At 43.6% G+C, this 17,056-nt stretch overlaps 9 non-coding genes across 9 annotated transcripts; all 9 read left to right on the forward strand.

Moving 5' to 3' along the window:
* Window positions 1-86: 86 nt before the first annotated feature.
* Window positions 87-277, forward strand: LOC121196500. Its single transcript, XR_005895953.1, has one exon. It is a non-coding gene; the product is annotated as a U2 spliceosomal RNA (small nuclear RNA).
* Window positions 278-637: 360 nt separating this feature from the next.
* Window positions 638-749, forward strand: LOC121196214. The gene has a single exon (XR_005895687.1). It is a non-coding gene; the product is annotated as a U5 spliceosomal RNA (small nuclear RNA).
* Window positions 750-1,908: 1,159 nt separating this feature from the next.
* On the forward strand, window positions 1,909-2,072 carry LOC121196738. Its single transcript, XR_005896168.1, has one exon. It is a non-coding gene; the product is annotated as a U1 spliceosomal RNA (small nuclear RNA).
* A 569-nt stretch (window positions 2,073-2,641) lies between these two features.
* LOC121196501 lies at window positions 2,642-2,832 on the forward strand. The gene has a single exon (XR_005895954.1). It is a non-coding gene; the product is annotated as a U2 spliceosomal RNA (small nuclear RNA).
* Window positions 2,833-3,192: 360 nt separating this feature from the next.
* On the forward strand, window positions 3,193-3,304 carry LOC121196215. Its single transcript, XR_005895688.1, has one exon. It is a non-coding gene; the product is annotated as a U5 spliceosomal RNA (small nuclear RNA).
* A 1,155-nt stretch (window positions 3,305-4,459) lies between these two features.
* On the forward strand, window positions 4,460-4,623 carry LOC121196750. The gene has a single exon (XR_005896179.1). It is a non-coding gene; the product is annotated as a U1 spliceosomal RNA (small nuclear RNA).
* A 569-nt stretch (window positions 4,624-5,192) lies between these two features.
* LOC121196506 lies at window positions 5,193-5,383 on the forward strand. The gene has a single exon (XR_005895959.1). It is a non-coding gene; the product is annotated as a U2 spliceosomal RNA (small nuclear RNA).
* Window positions 5,384-5,743: 360 nt separating this feature from the next.
* LOC121196153 lies at window positions 5,744-5,858 on the forward strand. Its single transcript, XR_005895630.1, has one exon. It is a non-coding gene; the product is annotated as a U5 spliceosomal RNA (small nuclear RNA).
* Window positions 5,859-7,010: 1,152 nt separating this feature from the next.
* On the forward strand, window positions 7,011-7,168 carry LOC121196446. Its single transcript, XR_005895908.1, has one exon. It is a non-coding gene; the product is annotated as a U1 spliceosomal RNA (small nuclear RNA).
* The last annotated feature ends 9,888 nt before the right edge of the window (window positions 7,169-17,056 follow it).

The raw sequence follows: 17,056 nt of genomic DNA on the forward strand, positions 1-17,056 counted from the left end.
TGGCGGCAATTGATAAGCTGGCTTACAAACGCGACAAGTGACGGTTGTACCAAGAGCTTGATTTGGACGTCAAACGCTTGGGCCTCATCGCTTCTCGGCCTTTTGGCTAAGATCAAGTGTAGTATCTGTTCTTATCAGTTTAATATCTGATATGTCCCCTATATGGGGACAACGTATTAAACCCATTTTTAGGAGAGGGAGCTGAAAAGGGAGCTTGCTCCGCTCACTCCACGCATCGACCTGGCATTGCAGTGCCGCCGGGAACGGTGCACCTTTCTCTTGCTTTGTAGAAAATCAAGCTCTGACACACATGTTTAGTTAGGAGTCAAACTTTTACAGTGGCTGAAGGAAAAGGCGGCTAAGTTTTTATCAAGTGAATTGTGCACAACCAGTCAGTTGATTTACTGATCTCACCCAGGGAACCCCGCTCAACAACACAGTGCACTTCAGCTACGATGATTGGTCGCGGACTCCCTGAAGACGCCTGATGGTTTCCCAGACGTTGTAGTCTCCATGTAAAAGCCAGGCCTGGAGGGGAGGCTGGGATTTAGCACGCGGCAAGCCAAGGGAGGCGCACCGCGACGGTGGTAGCTGGGACGACTAGGGTCCTCAGCTGCTCTCTGAGACAGGCCTGTTGTGACTCTTGTTTCTCTTCATAACGCACAAGTCTTTCGCCTTTTACTAAAGACTTCCGTGGAGAGGAACACCAATGAGTTGAAGTTATTTTTGGCTGGCTTGGCCTCATGGCTGAGCCTTTTGAGTTGGTGAAAAGTCAAACATCTTTATAGAGCGCCACAAGTGTGAGCTCCCCTGTCCGACATTGCCCTTTCTTTGCGGAAAAAATGTGTGCCAGATGTTGTCATTTCGCTGGTATACTTTATTTTTAGGCTTTGGTGGGGATGCTGGCGTCTTTGAGACAAGAAAAGTGTAGATGATGACAAGAAAAAAAGAAATAACGCTACTGAATGAACTTATTTCTTCAATGTGACAGATGATGCTTGAAAAATATACAGTTGTAAGAAGCAAAGGAAACAAGAGAAGCTTTTACAAAAACAAGGTTCATGCAGCATTTTCACTTTGCACTCATCAAACACACATTCACAGATGACTACATGAATACATGACTTTATGTGTGTACAGGTCTAGTGTTTTTTTTTTTTTGGATTCTTTGACAGAGGCACAGGTACTGACATAGGTCTGAGATGCTAAGAGAGAGAGAGAGGTTAGGGCGAGGGAATGCATTATGCCAGAGAGTGTCCTCACAAAGATATAAGTACCAGTACGTGTGAGTGTGTGTGTGTGTGTTTGTCCTTTGATGCCTTTGATGTATCAACATTCTACAGTCTGATGTCAGAGGCTGCAGTAAGTGGACACACAGCCAGAGACAAGTTCAGAAGTCAAACAGGAGCAGAAACAGTTGGACTGGACCGGACTTGCTCATGATTTAGGAAGAAAGAAGCACTCAGATATTTCTGCACAATTATTGACAAGGAAGGGAGGAGCTACTGCTGTTACGAGGACAAGAGGAAACCACAGGAGAGTCCAGATCAGCTCCAAGGTTTTCAGTAAGTCAATACATGTTAGTAGTTCATTTAGTCAAATGTTTTGAAAAGTGTCCCACGTGGGCCTTTGCTTTCTTTCCCAAGAGACAGCTTGACTAGTGGCATTTGACACAGTGAAATGCTCTGTTTTTGGCAGAGCAGTGCATGATGGGTAGATCCAACAAAGCGCGTTTGCCGCACGCCGCAGCCTATTTGCAGCAGTGTTTGTGTCTTTTCAGCCACAAATGTAACAGACAAAGGGGAGCTGATGCTCAGGGCACTGAAATGTGGGATTATGCATTGTAGGCACCGTCAGCCAGAGCGCTGTGCCTGGTGACCACCACCCGCTCTCTTCCAACTGCAGCTCATACTTACCTGGCAGGGGAGATACCATGATCAACAAGGTGGTTCACCCAGGGTGAGGCTCAGCCATTGCACTCCGGCTGTGCTGACCCCTGCGAATTCCCCAAATGTGGGAATCTCGACTGCATAATTTCTGGTAGTGGGGGACTGCGTTCGCGCTCTCCCCTGTCGCGTGCGTGTAGAAGAAAACACAATGTGTCAGGAATGCCCATGTGCTAACCTGTTGAAGGCTCTCCATTTTGTGAAGTGGCTTTGTTGATTTAGAGTTACATGTCAGCTTTTGCAGTCTGTCCACAAAGCGGCAGTGTTGCTCTGCAGAAGCTCTCTGGCGTACGCTGCAGAGTGGCGTGTTTAGTCATGACAATTCCCTGTGTTCCCATTGGAATTGGGGAAGTGGGCGTGGCCTTTCCATGACAAAATGAAGTGTGAGCTCTCCTGTCCGACTTTGCTGCTTGTTTGTGGAAGAAATGCGTGCTAGATGTTGTTCTAGTATGCTTTATTTCCAGGCTTTGGTGTGGAACACCAATGAGTTGAAGCTATTTTTGGCCGGCTTTGCCGTATGGCTGAGCCTTTTGAGTTGGTGAAAAGTCAAACATCTTTGTATAGCGGCAGGGAAAAGTACACGGCAGACAGATGGGCGGAGTTGCTAAGTGGCGGCAATTGATAAGCTGGCTTACAAACGCGACAAGTGACGGTTGTACCAAGAGCTTGATTTGGACGTCAAACGCTTGGGCCTCATCGCTTCTCGGCCTTTTGGCTAAGATCAAGTGTAGTATCTGTTCTTATCAGTTTAATATCTGATATGTCCCCTATATGGGGACAACGTATTAAACCCATTTTTAGGAGAGGGAGCTGAAAAGGGAGCTTGCTCCGCTCACTCCACGCATCGACCTGGCATTGCAGTGCCGCCGGGAACGGTGCACCTTTCTCTTGCTTTGTAGAAAATCAAGCTCTGACACACATGTTTAGTTAGGAGTCAAACTTTTACAGTGGCTGAAGGAAAAGGCGGCTAAGTTTTTATCAAGTGAATTGTGCACAACCAGTCAGTTGATTTACTGATCTCACCCAGGGAACCCCGCTCAACAACACAGTGCACTTCAGCTACGATGATTGGTCGCGGACTCCCTGAAGACGCCTGATGGTTTCCCAGACGTTGTAGTCTCCATGTAAAAGCCAGGCCTGGAGGGGAGGCTGGGATTTAGCACGCGGCAAGCCAAGGGAGGCGCACCGCGACGGTGGTAGCTGGGACGACTAGGGTCCTCAGCTGCTCTCTGAGACAGGCCTGTTGTGACTCTTGTTTCTCTTCATAACGCACAAGTCTTTCGCCTTTTACTAAAGACTTCCGTGGAGAGGAACACCAATGAGTTGAAGTTATTTTTGGCTGGCTTGGCCTCATGGCTGAGCCTTTTGAGTTGGTGAAAAGTCAAACATCTTTATAGAGCGCCACAAGTGTGAGCTCCCCTGTCCGACATTGCCCTTTCTTTGCGGAAGAAATGTGTGCCAGATGTTGTCATTTCGCTGGTATACTTTATTTTTAGGCTTTGGTGGGGATGCTGGCGTCTTTGAGACAAGAAAAGTGTAGATGATGACAAGAAAAAAAGAAATAACGCTACTGAATGAACTTATTTCTTCAATGTGACAGATGATGCTTGAAAAATATACAGTTGTAAGAAGCAAAGGAAACAAGAGAAGCTTTTACAAAAACAAGGTTCATGCAGCATTTTCACTTTGCACTCATCAAACACACATTCACAGATGACTACATGAATACATGACTTTATGTGTGTACAGGTCTAGTGTTTTGTTTTTTTTTTGGATTCTTTGACAGAGGCACAGGTACTGACATAGGTCTGAGATGCTAAGAGAGAGAGAGAGGTTAGGGCGAGGGAATGCATTATGCCAGAGAGTGTCCTCACAAAGATATAAGTACCAGTACGTGTGAGTGTGTGTGTTTGTCCTTTGATGCCTTTGATGTATCAACATTCTACAGTCTGATGTCAGAGGCTGCAGTAAGTGGACACACAGCCAGAGACAAGTTCAGAAGTCAAACAGGAGCAGAAACAGTTGGACTGGACAGGACTTGCTCATGATTTAGGAAGAAAGAAGCACTCAGATATTTCTGCACAATTATTGACAAGGAAGGGAGGAGCTACTGCTGTTACGAGGACAAGAGGAAACCACAGGAGAGTCCAGATCAGCTCCAAGGTTTTCAGTAAGTCAATACATGTTAGTAGTTCATTTAGTCAAATGTTTTGAAAAGTGTCCCACGTGGGCCTTTGCTTTCTTTCCCAAGAGACAGCTTGACTAGTGGCATTTGACACAGTGAAATGCTCTGTTTTTGGCAGAGCAGTGCATGATGGGTAGATCCAACAAAGCGCGTTTGCCGCACGCCGCAGCCTATTTGCAGCAGTGTTTGTGTCTTTTCAGCCACAAATGTAACATACAAAGGGGAGCTGATGCTCAGGGCACTGAAATGTGGGATTATGCATTGTAGGCACCGTCAGCCAGAGCGCTGTGCCTGGTGACCACCACCCGCTCTCTTCCAACTGCAGCTCATACTTACCTGGCAGGGGAGATACCATGATCAACAAGGTGGTTCACCCAGGGTGAGGCTCAGCCATTGCACTCCGGCTGTGCTGACCCCTGCGAATTCCCCAAATGTGGGAATCTCGACTGCATAATTTCTGGTAGTGGGGGACTGCGTTCGCGCTCTCCCCTGTCGCGTGCGTGTAGAAGAAAACACAATGTGTCAGGAATGCCCATGTGCTAACCTGTTGAAGGCTCTCCATTTTGTGAAGTGGCTTTGTTGATTTAGAGTTACATGTCAGCTTTTGCAGTCTGTCCACAAAGCGGCAGTGTTGCTCTGCAGAAGCTCTCTGGCGTACGCTGCAGAGTGGCGTGTTTAGTCATGACAATTCCCTGTGTTCCCATTGGAATTGGGGAAGTGGGCGTGGCCTTTCCATGACAAAATGAAGTGTGAGCTCTCCTGTCCGACTTTGCTGCTTGTTTGTGGAAGAAATGCGTGCTAGATGTTGTTCTAGTATGCTTTATTTCCAGGCTTTGGTGTGGAACACCAATGAGTTGAAGCTATTTTTGGCCGGCTTTGCCGTATGGCTGAGCCTTTTGAGTTGGTGAAAAGTCAAACATCTTTGTATAGCGGCAGGGAAAAGTACACGGCAGACAGATGGGCGGAGTTGCTAAGTGGCGGCAATTGATAAGCTGGCTTACAAACGCGACAAGTGACGGTTGTACCAAGAGCTTGATTTGTACGTCAAACGCTTGGGCCTCATCGCTTCTCTGCCTTTTGGCTAAGATCAAGTGTAGTATCTGTTCTTATCAGTTTAATATCTGATATGTCCCCTATATGGGGACAACGTATTAAACCCATTTTTAGGAGAGGGAGCTGAAAAGGGAGCTTGCTCCGCTCACTCCACGCATCGACCTGGCATTGCAGTGCCGCCGGGAACGGTGCACCTTTCTCTTGCTTTGTAGAAAATCAAGCTCTGACACACATGTTTAGTTAGGAGTCAAACTTTTACAGTGGCTGAAGGAAAAGGCGGCTAAGTTTTTATCAAGTGAATTGTGCACAACCAGTCAGTTGATTTACTGATATCACCCAGGGAACCCCGCTCAACAACACAGTGCACTTCAGCTACGATGATTGGTCGCGGACTCCCTGAAGACGCCTGATGGTTTCCCAGACGTTGTAGTCTCCATGTAAAAGCCAGGCCTGGAGGGGAGGCTGGGATTTAGCACGCGGCAAGCCAAGGGAGGCGCACCGCGACGGTGGTAGCTGGGACGACTAGGGTCCTCAGCTGCTCTCTGAGACAGGCCTGTTGTGACTCTTGTTTCTCTTCATAACGCACAAGTCTTTCGCCTTTTACTAAAGACTTCCGTGGAGAGGAACACCTATGAGTTGAAGTTATTTTTGGCTGGCTTGGCCTTATGGCTGAGCCTTTTGAGTTGGTGAAAAGTCAAACATCTTTATAGAGCGCCACAAGTGTGAGCTCCCCTGTCCGACATTGCCCTTTCTTTGCGGAAGAAATGTGTGCCAGATGTTGTCATTTCGCTGGTATACTTTATTTTTAGGCTTTGGTGGGGATGCTGGCGTCTTTGAGACAAGAAAAGTGTAGATGATGACAAGAAAAAAAGAAATAACGCTACTGAATGAACTTATTTCTTCAATGTGACAGATGATGCTTGAAAAATATACAGTTGTAAGAAGCAAAGGAAACAAGAGAAGCTTTTACAAAAACAAGGTTCATGCAGCATTTTCACTTTGCACTCATCAAACACACATTCACAGATGACTACATGAATACATGACTTTATGTGTGTACAGGTCTAGTGTTTTGTTTTTTTTTTGGATTCTTTGACAGAGGCACAGGTACTGACATAGGTCTGAGATGCTAAGAGAGAGAGAGAGGTTAGGGCGAGGGAATGCATTATGCCAGAGAGTGTCCTCACAAAGATATAAGTACCAGTACGTGTGAGTGTGTGTGTTTGTCCTTTGATGCCTTTGATGTATCAACATTCTACAGTCTGATGTCAGAGGCTGCAGTAAGTGGACACACAGCCAGAGACAAGTTCAGAAGTCAAACAGGAGCAGAAACAGTTGGACTGGACAGGACTTGCTCATGATTTAGGAAGAAAGAAGCACTCAGATATTTCTGCACAATTATTGACAAGGAAGGGAGGAGCTACTGCTGTTACGAGGACAAGAGGAAACCACAGGAGAGTCCAGATCAGCTCCAAGGTTTTCAGTAAGTCAATACATGTTAGTAGTTCATTTAGTCAAATGTTTTGAAAAGTGTCCCACGTGGGCCTTTGCTTTCTTTCCCAAGAGACAGCTTGACTAGTGGCATTTGACACAGTGAAATGCTCTGTTTTTGGCAGAGCAGTGCATGATGGGCAGATCCAACAAAGCGTGTTTGCCGCACGCCGCAGCCTATTTGCTGCAATGTTTGTGTCTTTTCAGCCATAAATGCAACATACAAAGGGGGGCTGATGCTCAAGGCACTGAAATGTGGGATTATGCATTGTAGGCACCGTCAGCCAGAGTGCTGTGCCTGGTGACCACCACCCGCTCTCTTCCAAATGCAGCTCATACTTACCTGGCAGGGGAGATACCATGATCAACTAGGTGGTTCACCCAGGGTGAGGCTCAGCCATTGCACTTCGGCTGTGCTGACCCCTGTGAATTCCCCAAATGTGGCAATCTCGACTGCATAATTTGGGGGGGCCTGCGTTTGCGCTCTCCCCTGTTGCGTGCGTGTAGAAGGAAATGCAATGTGTCAGGAATGCCCATGTGCTAACCTGTTGAAGGCTCTCCATTTTGTGAAGTGGCTTTGTAGTTTTGGAGTTATATGTCAGCTTTTGCAGTCTGTCCACAAAGCGGCAGTGTTGCTCTGCAGAAGCTCTCTGGCGTACGCTACAGAGTGGCGTGTTTAGTCATGACTATTCCCCGTGTTCCCATTGGAATTGGGGAAGTGGGCGTGGCCTTTCCATGACAAAATGAAGTGTGAGCTCTCCTGTCCGACTTTGCTGCTTGTTTGTGGAAGAAATGTGTGCTAGATGTTGTTCTAGTATGCTTTATTTCTAGGCTTTGGTGTGGAACAGCAATGAGTTGAAGCTATTTTTGGCCGGCTTTGCCGTATGGCTGAGCCTTTTGAGTTGGTGAAAAGTCAAACATCTTTGTATAGCGGCAGGGAAAAGTACACGGCAGACAGATGGGCGGAGTTGCTAAGTGGCGGCAATTGATAATCTGGCTTACAAACGGGACAAGTGACGGTTGTACCAAGAGCTTGATTTGGACGTCAAAGGCTTGGGCCTCATCGCTTCTCAGCCTTTTGGCTAAGATCAAGTTTCTCCTTTAGTCTTCTCACTGTCATTGTCCTGCTGTCTGCTGTGACAGAGTAACAGAGCTTTAAATAAGATCTGTGATATTAAGCTGAAACCATTCTGAACCTTCACTCATTTATTACATTTATTTCATGCATCCAGGTAAAGAGATATGTTTTCTTCATCTTGAGTCAAATCATGAATGATTTATTTTCATCTGGTTTACTTTACTTTTCAAAAACTGTGTGAGCATCTGGAACATGAAGATGAGGCTAGTTGCTTTAATCTCTGCCTTTCTTGATAAGAATCATTTCTTTGGCACTGACAGGCGTCTGTTGATGTTGCAGCTTCAGTAATTATTCATCTTTTTCTCACCCTCCTCCGTTTCCTCCTCTCATCAGTTTTTCTTCTACCACCTGCTTCTTCTTTGCTCTTCTCACTGAACAGTGACAGACGTTATTCTCTCAGGTGTGAACCAGTGTGCAGCTGCTTGTGCAGTGAATAATGTAGTGATGAGTCTGATTATGCAGCAGGTAGTCGTTCATTCATCAGCCCAAAGGTTAAATTAGCTGAAACCAGACATTTACTGGTTTGAGTCACATGAACAGATTCTCTCCACACGCTGATACAGCCACTGATTCATTTTATCTGTTTTTCAAAAACCTCTGAAAAGAAGAAAAAGGAAAATGTTCTTCACAGCTGATTTTAGTCTTCAAATATACAAACATTGTTTCTCCTCTTTCAAACAGTAAAACAACAGAAACATTAAACTTCTCTTTTTTTGCATAAATCATGATAAATTATCATCGATGTTTATTCCTCAGTGCTTGTGCAGATGTTTGAGAAAATGATTTACATTCTGCATCTACATGCTGCATGACTGTGTTTGAACTGGTTTGAAGTCCAGACTTAACTGGCTGTGTCATAAACCACAGTGTTTGAAGAAGGATGTGTGCAGAGCTACAAAGCTAAATGACTTAGATTTGTTGGGTATTTGGTTGATTGTCGACTGTCGGACATGACACAAACCTAACATTTCCTTCAGCATATGAAATGTATTCATTTTTTTCTGAAGCTTATGTTTTAGACTGTGTGATCAGTGCCTTCATTTCTATAAGTATAGTTGTTTTGAACACACTGCAGTGACTCAGTAACTCAAAGAACTTACTGCTTTTCTCAGATGAATAATCAAGTGATCCAAAAAAAAGTCCCTTAGTCATTCATGATAAATGTAAAATGAAGAATCAGCTTTGTTTTCATGGTTTCTTTCACTGACTGAACACTCAGGACAAATATCACAAATAAACAAACTGATGAATCATTGTTGGACTTTAAAGTTTCTCTCCTCCATTGCTCTCTCAGCTCCTTCTTTTCTCTTTGTCCACCCACTTTCTCTTCCTCTCGTTCCTCTCTTTGTTATTCAGGGACACTTGTATTTTCTGTGTGAAGTTTTCAGCTCCTGTCTGTTAGAAGTGTCAGGTAATATTCTGCATTTTTTCACCTTGGAGTAGAACTGCATTGGAAACAGTTTTCAGCAGCTGGACTGAAGTAGAACCATCATCTCTGTCTCTTCCTCCACATTCAATCGTGCTCACATGTTTGACTTTCTGTCTTTTTGTAATCGTTGCTGCTTTGCTCTGATTTTAACATGATGCAGTTCATGTCTGGTGTCTACTGCCCTCAGGTTTAGGATTATATACATGTTGTACTCAAACACACGCACACAAGGGAAACTCAGAGATTCATGATGTCTTTTAATGTAAAAGTCTACAGCAGCCAGGAATCCAGGATGTGAGGTTAAAAGACTGTCTCTTCCTGCTCCAGCCCCCTTCTCCAGGTGACACACACACTCTAGGACACACATGTACATACACTTTTACACAATGTGCAAAAACAAAAGTGACATAAAGCAAACAAAAATGAACAGTATGCATATTTAGATTCCCCATAAGACAGATATTGAAAGTATGGAGCTTCATCTAAGCTCTTTATATTATACACATAATAAAACACTACAAACCCTTTTTATTTTTTACACATATGAGTGATAGATTGAGACAGATAGATTTGGGATTGATGAGGTTAGGTTAGGTGAAGAGATGCAGCACTCTGTATGAGTGCTCCATGGGGCACGGGCATTATGTATTTAAAATCTTTAAAAATCTTCTTATTTATAATCCTATAGAAAGATTAAAATACCTTTTTTTCCCCAAAAAAGATAGGTGGGGTAGGAAGGGGACCACAGACACAATGGAAGGTTCACTTACTGCAGACGGTGGCAGTGAACATAGACTTTGCAGCTCTCATTCGCCCACTAGGGTGCTGTCTGCAGTAGTGGGGCACAGGGGAGCTTCAAAGTCTTTTCTAGACCTTGTAAAGTCTGCTGCAGTCAGCAGTGCAGGGTAGTGGGCTCCCCAGCAGTAGGACAGAACATGTCATCAAAAATGCCCTGATAGTTGGAAAAATTTAATTCCTATCATTTTTTTATTTTCACCATGAGCATCACAAGGCTTCAGTAAAGACACAGATGTATTTTATATGTCCCTGCTGTTTATGGTGTACGAGCTGTCACAGTTTAAATTCTCCCATCATCTCTGTTCATGATGAGAAGTTCAGAGCTCAGTTTAACGTGGCAGTCTATGGGAGGTTTGGTCAGTATGGAGGGGATTTACTTAAAAACTGTGGGTCGTGTCACAATGAGAGTAACACTGGGTGAGAGAGGACAACTTTCTATACACTGTCATATATTATTTGTCCCTGAAGGTTGGTAATTGTGAGAATGAAGAAGTTGAAAGAAGCTTTTAGGGAAAATTTTAATAGATGTCAGACAGAGTGTGGGTGATGTCAGTCACTCCAGCTCTGAACATTTCATACAGTACACACCCATTATAAAATCTGAGACAGTGAAAAAAATAAAAATATATATATAACACTTAAACTGTGATTTCAAAAGGTAAAAAGTAGTCTTGTAAACTCTTGGTAAAGGTAAAGTCTTGTGACTTATTTCAGGTTTCAACCATGTTTTTATGTGAAATGTATATTTCACATAAACTATAACGTATATAAACATGTATAACTAAGCAATCAGGCTGTCAAACTACTTTTTGATGTCGTTTGCCTGGTTTTTCTCAAAGCTAAAAAAATAATGTGCAAATTAGCTGCAATTCTCCATCACACCACATGATGGAGCTGATTAATCTGATTTATCACTTTGAGTTCAGCATCTGTGAATGAATAAAGAAAGACCAGATAAAGTCCAGGTGGAGGGTGGAGGAGGTGGAGGAGTCTCAGTGTGTCTGCAGAGACTGTGTAGAAGGACAGAGCAGCAGCAGAGCAGTCCAGATACACTGATGATTCTCTTTCAGATCCAGAGGAACACACAGGGATGATGGTGGACTTGACAGTGGAGCTGTTCTCAGAGCAGTTCAGACTGCAGCACTGAGAGTCTTCTCCACTTCTTCTGGTTCCTCTGTCAGTCACTGCTGGATGAAGCTCTCCTCTCCACTCTACCTCCCAGTAACATGGACCAATCAGAGCCTCTCTACACACAAGCTGCTGCTGCTTCAACCTCTCTGGATCATCAGGACACAGCTCGTCCTCTCTCAACACACACACCGTCCTCTTCAATCTGTCCTTTAGAAAGATCACTACCACCATCTGTTGAGAGAAGAAGACAGACAACAGAGGTGATAAATCAGTGTTTACAGAGACTCACTTCATCAGCTGTCAGTCACTGATGCAGCACATCCAGTATAAAGAGCAGCAGGGACTTCAGTCCTGTTCAGAGCAGAAGTGGAGCAGCTGTGTAGTGTAGCAGCTTCCTCTCAGCTCTCATGTTAACGTATTGGAGTGAAGACACTGAGCTGGAAGCTCACACACCTGCAGAGACTTTTAGCATCAAGTCTGTTTCCTCTGAACATTTCACTCAAGTCCACAGTGGAAATAAACTGCTGAGTCATGAAGCTTCATTACTGCACAAACAGTTTAGTGATGGATTCACTGCTGTTACATGTCAACTCATGTTCCATTTAAAGAAAGAGTCTCTGTGTGTTGATGAACATCTGATCTGCTTCTGAAATATCAGCTGACAAATAAACATGGAGGCTGTCACTGAAAGTATCTGACAGATGGACAGATATACAGATGTGGTCACTGGACTTCAGCAGAGGTTCTGCTCTGTATCAGACCACATGCTGACAAAATGTCATGATGCTTCTCTGAAATCAGAGCCAGTGATTTGCAGGCTGCAGTCAGACTGATCTCAGAGCTGTAACAAAGATCAAACTCATCAATTCTTTACTGTTGAAATGAGACAACAAACAGTCTCAGATTAAATGTGATGGTAGGACAGTTGGACCAATGAGGACAACTGTCTCTACACATCCTGTGAGGCTGTCAGCTGTGATCCAGCTCTACTTCCTGTTGACATGAACACAACAACAACAGATCACAATTAGCTTGTGGCTGCTGTGATTGGCTGACTGTCCTCTGTGTCTCTGTCTTTCTGTCCCATCCTGAGGCCTGTCCCCGTTCTCCTCTCACAGCTTCAATGAGGAAAGCAGCCACTGAGAAGGTTGGAGGTTTACAGGAGACACTGGATATTTGCTTTGATACAAACTGTGTTTAGGACAATACTGATGAAAGCAGCATGGACTGACTCCAACCCTCTACTGACCTCAGAGTCTCCAGTCCACAGTCTGGACTCTGCACAAGATCAGACAGATCCTTCACTCGTGAATACTGCAGGTTGTTTCCACTCAGGTCCAGGTCTCTCAGATGGGAGGGGTTGGACTTCAGAGCTGAGGCCAGAGAAGCACAGCTGATCTCTGACAACCTGCAGCCCCTCAACCTGAATAAAGAATAAAAGATGTGAGTTTAAGAGACAAAGTTCCTGCTTGAAAGCGTTCAGTGTTTCATCATCTGTTCAGAGCTGAAGAAGGTTGAGAATGTACAAGTTTGGAAAATGGAAACTCCAAACACCTGAACCAACAGGATGCAGCTTAAAAACAGTCAGATACTAAAAGTCAAACACAGCTCTCATTAATATTAATGACAACATGCTGCTGCTTCAATAAAGACGTAGTGACTTCAGCTCTTAAACTCTTCCAGCTCCACCAGTGGCTCCATCTATACAAACTCATGTTGTTGACATTTGTTTCAGATTCTACTAAAGATCCTAAAGTTTTGACAGAGAACAAACATGTCAGGCTGAAGTTTGGAGGAAAGTCAACAAATGATTGAGACAAAATGGAAAAGATTTTCACTTCATGTAACGGTGACGACATTTAACAAACATGCTGAGTTTGCTCTGAATATCTGAGTCACTTTGACTTTAGTCTCATCACTTTCTAGTCGTGTTGGAAGAAGAAAATACTGAATATATATTTGTTGATGTGAGTGTGGAAAAAACTTGGATGTGATTTAAAGAGTGAAGCTTTTTTCTTGTTAAATGAAGCTTTGAAATCTGTAGCTCAACATTGCTCTGCCACAGTTAGTGGACTAAACCACAGAAGAAGAAAACAGACTTTACCATGAAGATCCTCAGTGTGGATCAGTATAATATCAGTGTGATGTCTGCACTTTACTGTCAGCACAACTTTCACATCATATTCATCTCAGCACACAAGTAAACAATGGAGTCTGACCTCAGAGTCTCCAGTCCACAGTCTGGACTCTGCAGAAAACCACACAGATCCTTCAGGTCTGAATCCTGCAGGTCCCAGTTTTTACTCAGGTCCAGGTGTCTCAGATGGGAGGGGTTGGACTTCAGAGCTGAGGCCAGAGAAGCACAGCTGATCTTTGACAACCTGCAGGAACTCAACCTGAATAAAGAATAAAAGATGTGAGTTTAGGAGACAAAGTTCCTGCTTGAAAGCGTTGAGTGTTTCATCATCTGTTCAGAGCTGAAGAAGGTTGAGAATGTACAAGTTTGGAAAATGGAAACTCCAAACACCTGAACCAACAGGATGCAGCTTAAAAACAGTCAGATACTAAAAGTCAAACACAGCTCTCATTAACTTCAGTCACTATAAACATCACAGATCATAAAGCAAAGAGTGAAGAAACATTTCTTTCTGTCTTAATGTGGAATATTTGCTTTGTATGTGAAGAAATATAAAAGTCAACTGAAGGTGAAGATGAAATTGTTCCAAAGTAAAGAGTCAATTAGCAAGTGTTGGATTTTGAATCTTCATTCAATGAGTTTGAAATATGAAGCTGAACAAGATGCTCAGTGTGGATCAGCATCAAATCTCTGAGCTCAAATCTCCTTCAAAAAGTCCCACATTCACACTCATGTTTAACAGTTTGGAAGAAAGTTTTCAAAGTGTTCACTAAGGTTTCAAATGAAATCTTTCATATTGTGTGAAATAATAGTTTGAGCCTTTGATGTTTTGAGTGTGACTGAAGTTTGTGTTGAGAGTTTGAGAAGCTGCAGACATTCAGCACATGTGCAGTGTGTTGAATGAGACATTTCATCACATTCCAGTCACGTGTCTTTGGTCCAAAGCAAGTTCAGCTTCATCCAACACTCTCTGCTCACACATTTGAATCTGCTGTTCCAGCATTGCATTCTGGGATTCCTGGCCCCACCTTCCTGGTGGCTGTCAGCTTAGGGGGGGTCTGTGTCCCTGTGACAAAGACACAGTGGGACGTTGACACCCAGTGGGCTCAGTGATTGGTCGGCTGTGTGGAGCTGAGAAAGGAGCCAGGGTTTGAACTTCTCTCTCTGCTCTGTTTTCATTGGTTCCACAAATATTTGTGTCCCTGTTCAGCTCAGCAGCTGAGTGTAGCTCTATGAATGTCTTCAGGAGACACTGTGTGAAAATGTCCTCTCCGTATTTAAACCATGGTCACGTGTCCTCTCTGTGACAGCAGGCTTTTCACTGTGCCTGTGAGTGAGGCCATTGGGAGCAGCTATGAACACTTGTGCCTTCAGACCTGCTCACACGTGTTGTACAGATCAGTTCTTGTCAAACATCCTGATCTCAATGAGACTTTGTGAATAACACAAGCTCAACTCAGTCAAACTGCTGACACTGTCAATGTGGACTGTAAGAGTCAGAATCCAAATCATTTTCAAAGCTTTAAAAATCACTTTGAAAATCAGAGTCAGCACTTTCACAACTTCCTTTCAACCATTTCACACTTTGAATGTTAGAAATTCTGAAGGAGATTTGACCTAATAAATACTGAATAAAGCACAACTTTCACATCATATTCATCTCAGCACACAAGTAAACAATGGAGTCTGACCTCAGAGTCTCCAGTCCACAGTCTGGACTCTGCAGAAAACCACACAGATGATTCACTCCTGAATCCTGCAGGTTGTTTTCACTCAGGTCCAGGTGTCTCAGATGGGAGGGGTTGGACGTCAGAGCTGAGGCCAGAGAAGCACAGCTGATCTCTGACAAACTGCAGCCCCTCAACCTGAATAAAGAATAAAAGATGTGAGTTTAGGAGACAAAGTTCCTGCTTGAAAGCGTTGAGTGTTTCATCATCTGTTCAGAGCTGAAGAAGGTTGAGAATGTACAAGTTTGGAAAATGGAAACTCCAAACACCTGAACCAACAGGATGCAGCTTAAAAACAGTCAGATACTAAAAGTCAAACACAGCTCTCATTAATATTAATGACAACATGCTGCTGCTTCAATAAAGACATAGTGACTTCAGCTCTTAAACTCTTCCAGCTCCACCAGTGGCTCCATCTATACAAACTCATGTTGTTGACATTTGTTTCAGATTCTACTAAAGATCCTAAAGTTTTGACAGAGAACAAACATGTCAGGCTGAAGTTTGGAGGAAAGGCAACAAATGATTGAGACAAAATGGAAAAGATTTTCACTTCATGTAACGGTGACGACATTTAACAAACATGCAGAGTTTGTTCTGAATATCTGAGTCACTTTGACTTTAGTCTCATCACTTTCTAGTCGTGTTGGAAGAAGAAAATACTGAATATATATTTGTTGATGTGAGTGTGGAAAAAACTTGGATGTGATTTAAAGAGTGAAGCTTTTTTTTTGTTAAATGAAGTTTTGAAATCTGTAGCTCAACATTGCTCTGCCACAGTCAGTGGACTAAACCACAGAAGAAGAAAACAGACTTTACCATGAAGATCCTCAGTGTGGATCAGTATAATATCAGTGTGATGTCTGCACTTTACTGTCAGCACAACTTTCACATCATATTCATCTCAGCACACAAGTAAACAATGGAGTCTGACCTCAGAGTCTCCAGTCCACAGTCTGGACTCTGCAGAAAACCACACAGATGATTCACTCCTGAATCCTGCAGGTCCCAGTTTGCACTCAGGTCCAGGTGTCTCAGATGGGAGGGGTTGGACTTCAGAGCTGAGGCCAGAGAAGCACAGCTGATCTCTGACAACCTGCAGAGACTCAACCTGAATAAAGAATAAAAGATGTGAGTTCAGGAGACAAAGTTCCTGCTTGAAAGCGTTGAGTGTTTCATCATCTGTTCAGAGCTGAAGAAGGTTGAGAATGTACAAGTTTGGAAAATGGAAACTCCAAACACCTGAACCAACAGGATGCAGCTTAAAAACAGTCAGATACTAAAAGTCAAACACAGCTCTCATTAACTTCAGTCACTATAAACATCACAGATCATAAAGCAAAGAGTGAAGAAACATTTCTTTCTGTCTTAATGTGGAATATTTGCTTTGTATGTGAAGAAATATAAAAGTCAACTGAAGGTGAAGATGAAATTGTTCCAAAGTAAAGAGTCAATTAGCAAGTGTTGGATTTTGAATCTTCATTCAATGAGTTTGAAATATGAAGCTGAACAAGATGCTCAGTGTGGATCAGCATCAAATCTCTGAGCTCAAATCTCCTTCAAAAAGTCCCACATTCACACTCAGGTTTAACAGTTTGGAAGAAAGTTTTCAAAGTGTTCACTAAGGTTTCAAATGAAATCTTTCATATTGTGTGAAATAATAGTTTGAGCCTTTGATGTTTTGAGTGTGACTGAAGTTTGTGTTGAGAGTTTGAGAAGCTGCAGACATTCAGCACATGTGCAGTGTGTTGAATGAGACATTTCATCACATTCCAGTCATGTGTCTTTGGTCCAAAGCAAGTTCAGCTTCATCCAACACTCTCTGCTCACACATTTGAATCTGCTGTTCCAGCATTGCATTCTGGGATTCCTGGCCCCACCTTCCTGGTGGCTGTCAGCTTAGGGGGGGTCTGTGTCCCACAGTTTGTGTCCCTGTGACAAAGACACAGTGGGACGTTGACACCCAGTGGGCTCAGTGATTGGTCGGCTGTGTGGAGCTGAGAAAGGAGCCAGGGTTTGAA

This window comes from Toxotes jaculatrix, chromosome 16 (assembly GCF_017976425.1).
Source record: "Toxotes jaculatrix isolate fToxJac2 chromosome 16, fToxJac2.pri, whole genome shotgun sequence".
NCBI lineage: Eukaryota > Metazoa > Chordata > Actinopteri > Toxotidae > Toxotes > Toxotes jaculatrix.